Raw genomic sequence first — 14,522 nt, 5'->3', positions numbered from 1 at the left:
ATCAAGTAAACTTCGTTGACTTGGCATTCAAGGCTCCTCCCTTCCCTAACCAATTTCTTTGATTTCTTTTGACACTGTAAAAGGTCCTGGGGAGAGTAGGGATCAAGGTCAGTGTGGTTCCTGCCTTCTTGAGGATTATGGTGTCTTGTATTGTGATTGTGTCCTTGTCTAGCTCTTTCTAGTAGGGAGTGACTTCCTTGGGGCCCAGGACATAGAGCTGGGATTTACTTGTTGAATGAATACATGTGAATTGAAGGCTGTCCTCTGAGGGCTATGTACTGACTCTGGCTGACATTCTGGGTCATTTGTCTGTGGGCAGCAGACTTCTGGAATATTCTGGCATGTCATTCCTGCCATCCCCACACTCCTGGGCCTTGGGGCTCATTCTGTTGATTCTCATACACGTGAGCTGCATATATTTGGCCCACTGATTTGATTTTGGAAGTTTCTAGGAGTTATGCTGAGTCAGAAATAAGTAAGGTGGGGACTCCACAGTTAGTCCAAACCAAGGACAGACATGGTGAAAAATCAAATGCCACTCGCCTTTCCAAAACTCAGTCGTGGGCCATGCTTGACCCCTTGGCCATTGGGGCACCACCATCCTTTTGCCCACGGGACTGTAATGTGTCCCAGCCTCCTAGCCACTGGGACCAGCCTGAGTCACGCACACCATGGTGTGAGAACGTGGTCCCATCCATCTCTGACCTGGGCTGCATTTCTTTTCCTGCAAAGCTCTAATCATCTGGTAAAATCCCCACCTCTGCATCTGACTCTGTCATCCCGAGGGTCAGCAAAGCATAGCTTGTGGGCTAAATCCAGTTGGCTGTGTTTCTGGATAACAGCAGGCTAAAAATGGTTTTTGTATTTCAATTAGATGAAGATCTATCTATCTATGTGTAATATTTGGGGATGTATGAACATTTCTTTTTTTAATGTTTACTATTTATTTTGTGAGAGAGAGAGAGAGAGAGAGCAAGCAGGGGAGGGGACAGAGAGAGAGGGAGTCAGAGAATCCGAAGCAGGCTTCACACAGTCAGTGTGGAGCCCGATGTGGGGCTTGAACTCACGAACTGTGAGGTCATGACCTGAGCTGAAGCCAAGAGTCAGCTGTTTAACCGACTGAGCCACCCAGGGGCTCCAGGATGTGTGCGAATTGTATGGCGTTGAAATGATAGTATCCGTAATTAAAGTTTTATTGGAACATGGTCGCGCCCCTTCATTCACATGCCCGTGGCTGCGTTCCTGCCACAGTGGCAGAGTTGAGTAGTTGAGGCAAAGATTGTGTGGCCTGCAAAGCTCCAACTAATTGTTATACAGCCCTTTACAGAAAAAGCTGGCCCCTCGTCATGGAACGTCATAGCAAGGGGGGATCTTCGTGCCTCTGCAGGGCCTGTTTATGCTGTGAGAAAACTCCTCGGTCCTCTTTAGACCCAAGCCAAGCCAGAGAGAGGATGTTAGGAAACTGGCTCTGCCCTCAACCGGACGTGTGACCTTGAACAAGTTCCCCTGTCTCTCTCTGGTCACCGTTTTGTCAGATGTGAAATTCTGCGGTCGGGCCAGATTACAGGTTCTTAATCTTGGGAGCTTGTTTCCTGACGGTTCTGGAGGCTAGAAGCTCAGGTTCAAGGTCAAGGTGCCAGCAGGGTTGGTTTCTCCTGAGGCTTCTCTCCTGTGCTAAGAGAGGGCTGCCTTCCTGCCGCATCCTCACATGGCCTGCCCTCCATTCATGGGTCTGTCTGTGTCCTGATCTCCTCTTCTTGTAGGACACCAATCACACTGGATCAGGGCCCACCCAGACGACCTCATGTTACCTTAATTATCTCGTTAAAGCCTCAGTCAACAAATACAGTCACAATTTAAAGTACCGGGCATTAGTACTTTAACATACGAATTTGGGGAGGACGTAATTCAGCCCACAATACATCCCAGTCCCTGAGATGAGCCAACGTCTACCCTGTGCCCGGGCTTGGCAGGGGGAGGGATGCGGGGGGCTGTGAGACTACTGTCCCGTCTTGAGAATTTATCATCTTATTAGGAGACACGAGACTTCCAAACTGGGACCAGCTTTGTGAACAGGTTGGGCTGAGGGAGGGATTGCAGAGGTCAGACCAGGAAAGCCCTGAAGGTTCAGAGTCGGGGCGCCTGTGGTTGGGGAAGAGCCAAAGGAAGCAAGCCTATTGTACAGAACGGAAAACCGAGGCTCTTGGTGCAATTAACCAGGATCAAGAACCAGACTTGTCTGAGCTTTGGTGGTCTCCTCTTTGATGGGCAGAACATGGGATTGATGCGTGGATTAAACGGGATTTGGAAGAGGAAGCTGAACGGGGCTGGGTTCCACAAAGCAGACGCTGAGACAAAGATTTGGGTGCACGTGGCTCTTCTGGGAGGGGATCACCCGTAGGGGAGGGAGACAGGGAAGGGAAGATGGGTGATAGTGATACTATGTGCTTTAACGAGCACGTCACCTGTGGGCAACTGGAACCAGTTTCACTGGGAACCTCTGGGCGACTCTGAGGACCATGGCTCCCAGTGGTATTGCCTGGAGACAAAGGAGCTGGAATATTTACCCACTACCTCCTGCTTCTCCGTGGTTGGAGGTTGCATGAACACCTGCCCTTCCAGCCTGTGCTGGGCTTGAGCGAAGCATGTGCCTGCAGCCAGCGACAGCAGAGAGGCACAGTCAGGTGCTGCAGTGACAGACCAGGGACATGTATGGGATAGGAGGTATGGGATGACCGGGGCAAGGGCTGGTGCACAGGTCCTCAGTAGCAGCCAGCTCGAGGCAATCCTTCAGTAAAAGGCAAGTCTAGGATTTTGTTGTTGATCCCAGCCTAGGTGACCCTCCCAAGGTGGCCCAGCCGGTTGCCTCTTGGCTGCACTTAGCTGACACAGGATCGCTCCCACCAAGGCACTCTATAAGCCCTGCAAACAGGTGGGACCTGCCTCCCGATTTCCACAGTCAACGTCAGCCCTCTCTGCCTTCAGTGTGACAAAACAGAGGCTGACAGAGACCTCTGATCTGTTGACCTGTCACCAGAGGAGTTTGGTGGTGGAATTTCTCTTCTGGGGGCATGTGGGATCCCCCCTCTGATGTGGGCCCTGGGGACCTGACCCACACCTGTTGCTGCCTGTAATGATAAAAGGAAAAGTCACATTTATAAATATTTTATTAATACATGATTATGGCAATAATTTCTCCCAGCCTTCCTCCCTCCCTCCCCCCCCCCCACACCTTATAAATTATTTTAAGAGGAGCTGCCGTCAGTCAGCCCGGGAGGCCCTGCCCGATGATTTACTTACTATATATTCTGCTTTAGAAGATTTCATAATAGGTTGCTCTAAAATCAGCTATTAAGAATTTCAAAGTCATATATAAATGTCTTTGCTTTGTGTCATAACAGATCATTTTGAAATATATTAAGAATCATTTCCATTAATCAGGATTTTTTTTTATTAAAATGATGATCTCCTCCCAGTGCGCCTGGCTTCCGTAATTTATTTTGAGGGTCCTGATCTTTTTTTTTTTTTTAGTTTTTTTTATGTTGTATTTATTTTTGAGAGAGAGAGGGAGAGAGAGAGAGAGGGAGAGCAAGCACAGGAGGGACAGAGAGAGAGAGGGAGACACAGAATCCGAAGACAGGCTCCAGACTCTGAGCTAGCTGTCAGCACAGAGCTCGACGTGGGGCTTGACGCAGGGCTCGACCCCACAAACCGTGAGATCATGACCTGAGCCGAAGTTGGACCCTTAACCGACTGAGCCACCCAGGCGCCCCTGCCCTGATCGTATTTTAAAGACCAAGATCAGTCCCTAAAGGAACATTTTGGGCCTTATAACCGGACTCAGGGTGTCTAAACCTTTACGATGATAACGACCACCACCACGGGATTGGCTTCGGGTTTGACGGTTTCAAAAGCAACTTGTGCTGCGGTCACGCCTCTTGATCTGATTCGATTCAGGCGGTCATCTGGTGAGGACTCAAAAGAGTCGGCCTACTGGGTGCGAGCTTTGGCTTGGCCACGTCGAGCCTCGGTTTTCTCCTCTATAAAATGGAGCGGCTAATGGCACCCAGCTCGCAGACTCATTGTGAGGATTCGCTGAGTCAGTGCCCAAGAGTGTGGAGCACAGGACTTCGCTCTTGAAGTGTCGGTTCAGAAGTATTTGCTTTCGTTCATCACCGTCTGATAGATGAAAAAACAGAGACTCAGATTAAGTACATGATGTACCCGATGTCACACAGCTAGTATGTTCCAGAGTGAGATTTGGAAGCTCAGTTGGTCTCCCTACAAATACCCCTCCGCTGTCCTTGCCTTAGCAACAGGCTCTTGCCATCTCCTGATGGGGAATCGGCTTGTTTTTCTGGGCCCTGGGCTGAGTGGTTGTGGATACAGTGATGTCATTGCAGCCTTAGGCCAGCCTGGGAGGAGTGAGGTCTATTACAATGCCCATTTTACAGATGCGGAAACTGAGGCTCGCTGGAGAACTTCATCCATCTCCCTCATGGTGCATAACTAAAGTCAGAGGTGGGATTTGGACCCAGGGCCTCCCAAGCTCCGAGCCCAAACTTGGGGGCCACACGTCCCGCCTCTCTTGCTCCGCGAGCTCCCACTTCTGTCCTCACAGGCTCCCGGAGGGCTGGCAAAGTCACTTTCTCGTCAGTGCACTTTCCAATACCAAACGCGTGGGTTTTCCTGACACCAACCAGTTTTCTGATTCTCCAGGCACCAATGGGGGGTCCAGTTCAGTTCAGCTCGATTCAGACACTGGAGTTCAAACAGACCCCACGGGTTAAGGGCTCAGTCCCACAAGACTGTCCGACCTCAGATACCAGCCATCCATTTGGGCCACCTGTACTTCTGACCGACTGGTTGCAAAGTTGGTAATTTTCCAGAAAAGCTCACTGGACCCAGAAAGGCACTTTAGTTACTATTATCCCAGGGGCGCCTGGGTGGCTCAGTCGGTTAAGTGTTTGACTTCAGCTCAGGTCATGATGTCTGGGTTCCCGGAATTTGAGCCTCACATCAGGCTCTGTGCTGACAGCTCGGATTCTGTGTCTCCCTCTCTCTCTCTGCCTCGCCCCTGCTCATGCTATGTGTGCGTGTGTGTGTGTGTGTGTGTGTGTGTGTGTCAAAGACAATAAGCATTAAAAAAATAAGAATAAAGGATACAGCTCAGGAACAGCCAAATGGAAGAGACGTGTAGTGCAAGGCAAGGGGAAGGGACTTCCCTGCCCTCTCTGGTCCGACCGTCCCAGCACCTTGATGTGTTTACTGACCCGGAAGCTCTCCGTGTTCTGTAGTTTAGGGCTTTTAAGGCAGCGGGTGATTAATCAACCTCCAGCCCCTCTCCCCTCCCCGGAGGTCAGGGGGTGAGGCTGAAAGTTCTAAGCTTCTAATCATGCCTTGGTCTTTCTGGCCATCAGCCCCTGTCCTGAAGCTATAGAGCACCACCCCTCCCCCCCCGCCCCCCCCCGCAGGAAGCCGGTCATTCATTAGTGAACAAAAGACCCTCCTCACTTCAGAGTTGCCAAGGGTTTTGGGAGTTGTGGACCAGGGACCGGGGACAAAGACCAAATGTGTGCTTATCACAGGTGCCAAGCTTTGAGCAGGAAGCCCACTGGGCGCATGTGGGTGGTTCCAGGTGGATGGCACCCCAGGTTCTCAGCTCACTATAGGGTCCCAGGGTGCTCATGGCCCCTGCTTCGTTTGAGCCTTCTGCGCCTACATCATACACGGCCGCAGCATAACTCCTTGGGGCTGCTCTGAGCCGCCTCCTTTGGGGGGCTCATATCCTATGCAGGTCCTCGCTGACCCCTGAGTTCCTGCAGGGAAACATGCCTCCTCCCCACACCCTTCTCAATCCCATTGGCCCCTGTGACATGGTGGCCTTTATCCCAGGAGGCTGGCTGCCTGTGGGGAGGAGGGGGGCGGGCTGCCTGTCATGAGCTTTGCCTGCCCCCCCCGCCCCCACCCGTCAGTCGCAAAGTCAGAGGCATGCCAGGACGTGGAGGGGAAAGGACATGGAAGTTTTGCAGTCAGCCGGTTCAGATTTCAGCCTGGCCTTTTATCAGCGGGCTGTGACCTTGGCCAAGTTATGGAAACTGCCTGAGCCTCAGGTGGGGGAGGAGGGATGGAGGGGGGACAAAGGATGTCTTAGAGCTATCTGGAGACTCCCCCAAGGTTGCAATGCTAATAACGCTCTGACTCTGGGCCGCTTCCCATGCACAGGCAAGGTGACTCCTGGCTCGGTTGGTTCATTAGATAGTGACTTGTTCTGGGGCGCGTGGGTGGCTCAGTCAGTTAAGCCTCCGACTTCGGCTCAGGTCATGATCTCGCGGTTCGTGGGTTTCAGCCCCAAGTTGGGCTCTGTGCTGACAGCTCAGAGCCTGGAGCCGGCTTTGGATTCTGTGTCTTCCTCTCTCTCTCTGCCCCTCCCCCGTTCACTCTCTGTCTCTCTCTCTCTCTCTCAAAAAATGAATAAACGTTTAAAAAAATTTTTTTTAAAGTGACTTGTTTTTAAAGTGACTGGCTGTTGGGTCTTAGGGAATGTGTTCTAATAGTGGCAGGAGGGTCCAGAACTTTCCCTCCTTCGCACTGTGGTTCCGCCTCCCTTCTGTCTCTCAGACTTGCTGTCCCAGACTGGTCCCTTGGGAAGCCGGGGGGAGGACGCTCTGGAGGCTGGCTCCACTTGGCAGGCAGAAAACCCTGGGTGATTTGACATCGAGGTTGGTTTGCTGTTGACCAAGGCTCGTGGCCCGGGCCATCCCTCAGGAGCCATCAGGGAACCATTCATCCAACCTTGTGGTTCTTTCCTTTGGCAAAGGTGGCCCCTGGAACAATTAGCTGGTGGCTGTGTGTATGTTTTTTTCCCTTTTATTTATTTATTTATTTTTGATGTTTGTTTAATTTTGAGAAAGAGGTACAGAGAGACAGAGCATGAGGAGGGGAGGGGCAGAGAGAGAGAGAGGGAGACACAGAATCCGAAGCAAGCTCCAGGCTCCGAGCTGTCAGCACAGAGCCCGACGCGGGGCTCGAACCCACGAACTGCAAGACCATGACCTGAGCTGAAGTCGGACGCTTAACCGACTGAGCCACTCAGGCGCCCTCCTGTGTGTTTCAAAGGCAGCAAATGGATGCTCTCTGGAACTCACTTGATAAGGCGAGAGAGGGGGAGAAGGAAATAGCAGGGGCTCTGGTATTTGAACCCAGGTTCCCCCCCCCCTTCTGACTGTGTGATTTAGCTTGTGCACAGTGATTTCCCCTCTCTGGACTCAGCTTCGGTGTCTGTGAAATGGCAATAAATCTGCTTACCTTCTCTGAGCATTCGATAGAGAGACTGGATGCATGACACCTGGCTCATAGGAGGTATTCAGCAAGCCGTGACTTCCTGCTCTGTGCAAAGTACTTTTGTTGCTGGTGGTTTCTGTCGGTGTTAAAGCCAGCCCATGAGGGGGGCTGGGTGGTAGGCTGAAAGCCCGTTGGGTGGGTGGGTGAAGAACCCAGGCCTCTAAATGGAGACTCTCCTTTCCTAAGGGTGCACTGTGAGACTTCTGTACTAATGAATGGCCGGTTCCGAACCAGAATCCAGTTCTGGACTCACTGTCCAGTGCTCTGTCCACAGCTTAGCAGAAGGTCTCCAGGGCCAAGGACAGTGCAGGGCAGTACTGAGAGCAGCCAGGAGTGACACAGACCTGGGCTCACGTCGACGCGAGGACTCGAACAACTTGCCAGCTTTGGGACTGGTCAGGTGACCGTGCTGCGTAACACGCCAGCCCCAACCCCCCCGTGCCTTGCACGACAATCGTTTCATTATCTCCTGGAAGGGCTCCCTTCCCTGTCCCCTTGGAAGGGCTCAGCTGGCGGTTCGGGTTGGAGGCTTGTCCTACGGTCGCAGTCACATGGTGGAAGCAGGTGGAGGAAGCTGGGGCTGGCTGGGCATCTTTCTGTCCCGTGCGGTCTGTGGCCTCCCCGCGTGAGCTCCTTTGGGCGGCTTCTTGGCGTGGCGGCTTCAAGTGCAACCTGCAAGCTGTGTCCCCTTTTCTGAGCTGGCTTCGGATATCACTCAGCGTCCCTCCTGCCATCTTCTACTGGTGATGAGCCTTTGACAGCTTCGAGGACCAGGGGAACCAGACTCCATCCCCGGAGGGGGCAGCAAGAAGGTTCTAGAACACGGGGGCTGAGAGATAACTGGGTTGGCCATGTGTAGCCACAGTGGCTTTGAGCAAGTCACTTAAGCTGTCTGAGGCTTAGTGTTCTGGCCTGTACACCGAGAAGGGCATTGACTTCACATGTCCACCGTACAGATGAACCGAGAAGCCGTATGTCAGGGGCCGAGCACAGAGCCAGGCACATGGTAAGTTCTGGCTTTTGGAAGGTACGATGGCATAAAGCTTGTCAAATTCCACAGCCAAGGCTTCCCTGTTCCCTGCCACTGTCCTGTGATGTCCCCTAAGGACTCCCTTCCCACAGGAGAGTAAATGAAGGATGAACTCAGTGCCCTCTTTGTGGCGAGAAACCATTTCTGTGTCTTGGGTCCCCCTGTCTGTGGGACAGCAGAACCAGACGCAACGGTCTGCCCGGGAATGATCTCCATGCACAAAACCCTCTCAGAGTCCCCTGTTCTCCACCTCAGCCCAGGAACCGGGGGACCCCTTCACCTGCGCTCTCGCTTTGAATCCTCCCAGCACCCGTAACAGATAGGGAAGGAATTCCCATTTTGCAGTTGAGGAATGCCGAGGCTCAGAGAGGTTATGTGACCTTGCCAAAGTCACACAGCATCACGTGGTGGGTCCAAGGTTAGAGTCATTGCCTGCCTGCCTCCCGGATCCCTGCCCCTTTGCTATTTTCTCTGCCACCCAGCTGGCCTAATCCTCGCGTGCATTCTGGGCGCCCGGATGGTCGCCTCTCCCCTAAGAGCTTCTCCGCTCCGTCTAATCTCCATCCGTGGCTGTGTCCAATCTCCAATCCCTATTCCCCCATCTGGAAGGTTATGCCGTTAAGCAGAATCAAGGCTGGAGAGCTCACGAAAGGCATGGGTTCTGGGACCAGGCTGATCCGCGTTCGATCCCTGTTCTCCTGCGTGATCTCGGCGACTCCTTTGACCTCTTGAGACTCGGTGCCCTCATCTGTAAAATGGGAATAACAATAGTGCCTGCCTCCTAGGGTTCTCGCGAGGCTCATGTCATTTAATCTGAGTATGTGAAACTTCGTCATTCTGGTTATTTTATCACTGTATTATTATTAACGGGAAGTCTGTCCACCTCCAGGGAGCGTTCCCCTGCAAAGGTGGAGTTCCCGAGGCTGATGCGGGCTGGTCTTTCAGCCTCTCTGACCCCTGTGGTCCTGTCGCTACAAGAGAAAGCCCGAGACTGTCAGTCTGCCTGCTCTCTCTCGTTATTTCAGAGCGATGACAATAATGTCCGGAATCCAAAATAGCCACAGGACGAGCGATGCCTGTCTGGATGGCCGCATTGCTTCGTTTTCCTTTTTCTCTAAAGGCCAATGGGAGGGTTAATTTACTATTCTTTCACTAAATTTGCCAGTCTACTTGCTGACCCCATGGCCTAATAGATGACACTACCAGGCCCATATATAACCCAAGGGGGGGTCTCATAATGGGGTGATGAAGGGAGGTTGCCAATCAGCTGCTAACTCCCCAGACGCTATAATAAAGATGTCAGTCCCTGAATGGATGAGGTCGTAACTCGGGGTGCCCGGGGGTGGGGGGGCGGGGCCTGCGGGAAGGAGAGAGGCCCAGCACCCCCACCCCCACCCCCCACGGCCCCGCCTTCTCCTGCGACGCCCTGACTTCCAGTGGCCAGATCCAAGGACAGGAGGAGGTGACCAGACGTGCCCCCGGCCAGGGCGAGACCCTGCGCGCAGAAGGCCGGTGACCCCACCAGCACAAAGCACCTTGTGAAGTGCTTTACTCTTTCTGTTTGAAAACCACTCTGCACACGTAATACCGTAGAGTCGTCTTCCTGTCGAAAGCGGAAACCATACAGAAGACGGTGGAGTAGGAAAGGGTCCCTCCCTGCCCCGTCAGACCCCTCGGCCCTCCAAGGGGATCGTTGTTAAGGGCGTAAAGGAGCAGTGATTGCAAGCGATGAGCCCATGTGGACACGCTGCGATCAACTAAAGTCCGCCGTCTCCATTCGGGCTCACCCTTGGAGTTGTCCATCCCGTGGGTTTTGACAAATGCGCACTGTCACATTCCACTGTGACCGCGTCATACAGGATAGGTCACTGCCCTACAGCCTGGGTTTTGTTTTTTTTTTTTCCCTCTCTTAAACTTTTCGGTTTGAAGTCATTGTAGACTCATAGGAGGTCGGAGCGCCTATGCAGCCCCATGAACCCTCTCCAAGCGCGGCTGGTCCGCAGCAGCGGTGACTGACATGGGTGTATTACTGTCACCTAAACCACCGGCTGTAGGGTCAGGCCCTTACACACCGCGCATTTAGCAGCATCTCTGCGTGTAACAAATATACAGGCGGGCGGTTTGCTTGGATGTTGTTTGAATATCACCGCAACTCTGTCTGCGCCTGTAAGGAGCCGGCTCTTTTTTTATTTTAATTTTTTTTAATGTTTATTTATTTTTGAGAGAGAGAGAGACAGAGTGTGAGTGGGGGAGGGGCAGAGAGAAGGAGACACCGAATCCGAAGCAGGCTCCAGGCTCCGAGCTGTCAGCACAGAGCCCGACGCGGGGATCGAACCCACGAACCGTGAGATCGTGACCTGAGCCGAAGTCGGCCGCTCGACCGACTGAACCACCCAGTGACCCTGTCCTTGACCTCTTTGCACGCTGAGTCATAGGGGTGACCCTAATTTTCTCTGTTGACCGCAGGGACCTGCCCATTATGGGGGGGAGGGGAGTGGCTCTGTATCTGTAGCTGCGTTCCTGCAGGCCATTCGGGTTGTTTTCGGGTTTTTGGGGGCCTAGACAACACCGCCCTGAACACCCGTGTAGGAATGAGCATTTTGGAGGCATGGTTTCCTGAACACAGATCTGCTGGGTCAAAGAGTGTGTTCTAGGCCTGACGTCTCGATGCACCCGGACTGGTTCGCATCCCCGGGGTGTTACACGGGTTGGCTCACTGAACCCTCACTAGACTGTGGGGCAAGTACTGATGTCGTTGTTTCCACTAGGAGGTGGGAAGCCGAGGCTCTGAGGGGTGAAGTCACGACAGCTCAGGGTCACACAGCTCTAAGTGGCACAAAGCTGGACCTTCTGTCTGCTGGGCACTCTGTCCGTCGGGGGCAGAGGGAGGCCTGGAGTTTCAGAATGGATCCACTGTCTCCACTTTGGGGACACCCCCTCTGTCCGCCACTCCTGTCCTCTCCTCACTTGTCCGCGCTCACTTCTGTTTCCGTAGGGGAAGCATGCAGGCCCCCAGGTGCCTCGCTCCCCTGCCCCGAGAGGGGCTCCTACCTGCGCGTCTCCCTGTCCCCGAGGACACAAGCTGCACATTTGCAGCAAGGTGTTTAGAGCCCAGCGTACCCGCACCTCCTTTGTATTTTCCCCCAAAGTGCTGATTAGGGTTGGCATCCGGGCCCCAGCTGGCAGGGGCCAGGGTCGTTCTCTCCTCCTGGCTCTGGACGAGGGGACATCACGAGTCACCGAGTCGGGCCCACTAGAGTCTGGGCCTGCATGGTTTCTCCTTGCCTCAGATGGCAAGTTCAGTCTCTCACAGCCTGGACCCACCTGCCTGGCTCTGTGAACACCCTGGGCTGGGGAGGACAGAGAACCACCTGCCTCGAAGGGACTAAGATCGCCCCAGGCCCGAGCCCCTATTTGTACCGGGTGGGGGCAGAGGATCAGAGAGGGGAAGGGCCTTGCGCAGGGTCACACAGCAAGGCTGTGGGGGAGGTGGGACTAGAGCCCGAGTGTCCGGGCTCCTGGGCCATTTCTGTGTTCATTTTGCTCAGCCCTTCCTTTCCTCTTCGCTCCCTCCTCCTCTTCCTCCTTCTCTCCTCCTTTCCTGTCTTCTCCATTGTGCCTTGGCTGCCCAGGGACACCATCCTTACTTTCCAAGACAAAATTTCAGTCTGATCAAGGGAGATAGACCCAGATCAGGGCATGGAGGAAGCCCGGAGAATACTGTAGGCAGGAGACACTCTGAATTCAAAGTGGTCAGCCCCATCCAAGGGGCCTACCATCCTAGGGGACCCTTGAGCTGAATCTCCAAAGCTGAGAAGAAATTGGAAAGGGTGCTTCAGGGAGAGGAGCCTCCCCGAGCAACGGTATGGTGGTTTCAGCAAAGCCTCCGTGTTCCCATCTGCAAGGTGCCAGCCAACCTAAGGGGTGATGCTGGGTCGAAACGGGGCTCTGACGAAGAGATTGCCACGTGGCCCTACAACCTAGAGATTGCGCTGAAGTGTCCTTGGACCCAGCATCCCCGAGGCCCGTCCCCCTCCTGGGACCCGTCCTACCTTCTGCCTTTGTGTAGACACAGACCCCGCATCCTCAGCCCTGCCCCAGCTGGTGGCTTGGCTCCTTGCCCGACAGCTGGTGCAGCCGGGCCTATTCTGGGCCACAGGCAAGGATTTATTCTGCGTTTTCTGAGCATATTGAATTCATTCATTAAGCCGAAATGGCTGCTCTGGGATGTAAACAATTATATTTTTAAAAAGCCCACAAAACCCTGAAGTGGTCGACGCTAGAAGGCATCGCTCGCGGGCAGCCCCACGCCGTGGGAGGGCGGGGTGGGGAGGCCGAGACACCCCCCCCCCCCGCCCGGGCCAGCAGGTTTCACATAGGGTGAGCTACTCCCTTGCCGGATAGCCCTGTCAAGGCCCCTTCCAGCTTCGTAACCTCAGTTTCCCATAAATGATAACAGGAGCTGATATCTATCCAGTGCTTACTATGTACCAGGCACTATTCTAAGAGCTTTGGCCACTTCTTATCCCATTTTACAGATGAGGAAACTGAAGCTCAGAGAGCAGAAAGGGCTTACCTAATGGGGGTGGACCAGATGCCCTCGGGGCTCTCTATAAGCCTTGATCACCAGAGCCCCTACTAACCTATAGCTGGAGGTGGGGAGATGTAAGAGGTAAGGTAAGTTATGTAAGGTTATGGACGTGGGAAGGGGAGGAGTCCAATTTGGGTTGTAGAGTTCCATCCTTAAAGATTTCCCTCCTATTCATTTTTTTAAAGTTTATTTGTTTTGAGAGAGAGAGAGAGAGAGAGAGAGAGAGGAGAGACAGAGGGAGAGAAAGAATCCCAAGCAGGCTCTGCACTCTCGGCACAGAGCCAGACTCGGGGCTCGATCCCACGAACTGTGAGATGATGACCTGAGCTGAGCCCAGGAGTCGGACCCTCAACCCACTGAGCCCCCCCCCCAGGCGCCCCTAAAGCCTTCCGTCCTATTCTTTATGCCACGTTATGTCGTAGGGTCCGGGGCGCCATCATTAAATGCAAGCAGTAATGAGACCTCTTCACATGGCTGGGGAGACCAGGTGTGGATTTAGCACAGGGTCAGGCGCGTGGTGAGCATTCAGGAGACACCGCCTGCTGGCTGGGCTTTCCTTGGGACCCAGGAAGCAGCTCCAAAGGGAACAGCGTGATAGGCTGAGGGTCGCCGGAAGATAGGAAAAGCACCAGACCGGGAGCCAGCCAGGGCTGCTCCAGTCCTGGCTTCTGCCTCACTAGCTGTGCGGCCTCAGGCAAGTCTCACACCTGCTGCTGGCCCTGCCCCCGAGCCCTTGCTCCTGGGGTCCCCTGGAGGGAGCAGAGTGACGTGACAAGTCTCCCCTTCCACCGGCTCCTCAGCAAAGATCAGCAGCTCTGCGGGCTTCACATCCAATGTCTCATTTCATCCTTCCTTCAAACAACCCTCTGGGAGAAGAGCCACCCATCTCACGGATTTGGAAACTGATGCTCAGAGAGGGGACATCTCCTGCTGGAGGTCTCGCCGCCAGGCCGAGTCTGCCTTTGGATGTCCAGCCTCCGCTTTCTTTCCCTAGTTGCCACCGCCCCAAAGATGCCATGTCTGCCTTTGCCCTGCAGCCTCGTGATCGAGTTAGCTCGGGAGACTCCTCCTCCGGCTCCCCTTCTCTTGTAAATTCCTGACGCCCGTTGGTATACTCAAGGCTCTGAGAAGTCCTGCACGAAAGCGGCCATTTTCCTTGGTTTACTCTGATGCTGCCCCAACTGATTTGTCTAGTGAGACTTCTTTTTTTCCCCCAAACACCTGCTCATACTCCCCAGAGCGCTGGGAGTGGTCTGTACATTGCCTTCTAGGCAATGTGAGCTGCGATCCAGTTGGGTTATAGACGGCTCATTGACCAGGCCTTACAGGGAGCACTGACCGTGCATACGCAGAAAGGTGCTGGGGCAGACGGCAACTTTGTCTGAAGCCGGACAGGTGGGACAGCAGGGACATACAGTAGCAGCGATAAGAAGCAGGCAGGGCTTTGAGGTTCTAGCCCGTAAGAGGGTTGCCTTTTCCATGGTCCCAACACTAGAACCTTGCTGGTCACCCCCGCACAGAAAGCCATAGCTGCCTGAATTGAGTTGGTTCCCGGGG

The 14,522-nt window shown here is 53.8% G+C and overlaps 1 protein-coding gene across 3 annotated transcripts in view; it reads left to right on the top strand.

The window, feature by feature from the left end:
* MYO18B (myosin XVIIIB) overlaps positions 1-14,522 on the top strand; it is a 258,994-nt gene that overhangs the window by 45,285 nt on the left and 199,187 nt on the right. The gene's annotated exons all lie outside the window — the stretch shown is intronic.

The sequence above is a fragment of the Puma concolor genome, chromosome D3 (genome assembly GCF_028749965.1).
Source record: "Puma concolor isolate L17-30 chromosome D3, mPumCon1.1.hap2, whole genome shotgun sequence".
Classification (NCBI taxonomy): domain Eukaryota; kingdom Metazoa; phylum Chordata; class Mammalia; order Carnivora; family Felidae; genus Puma; species Puma concolor.
This window is presented reverse-complemented; position numbering and strand designations above follow the sequence as displayed.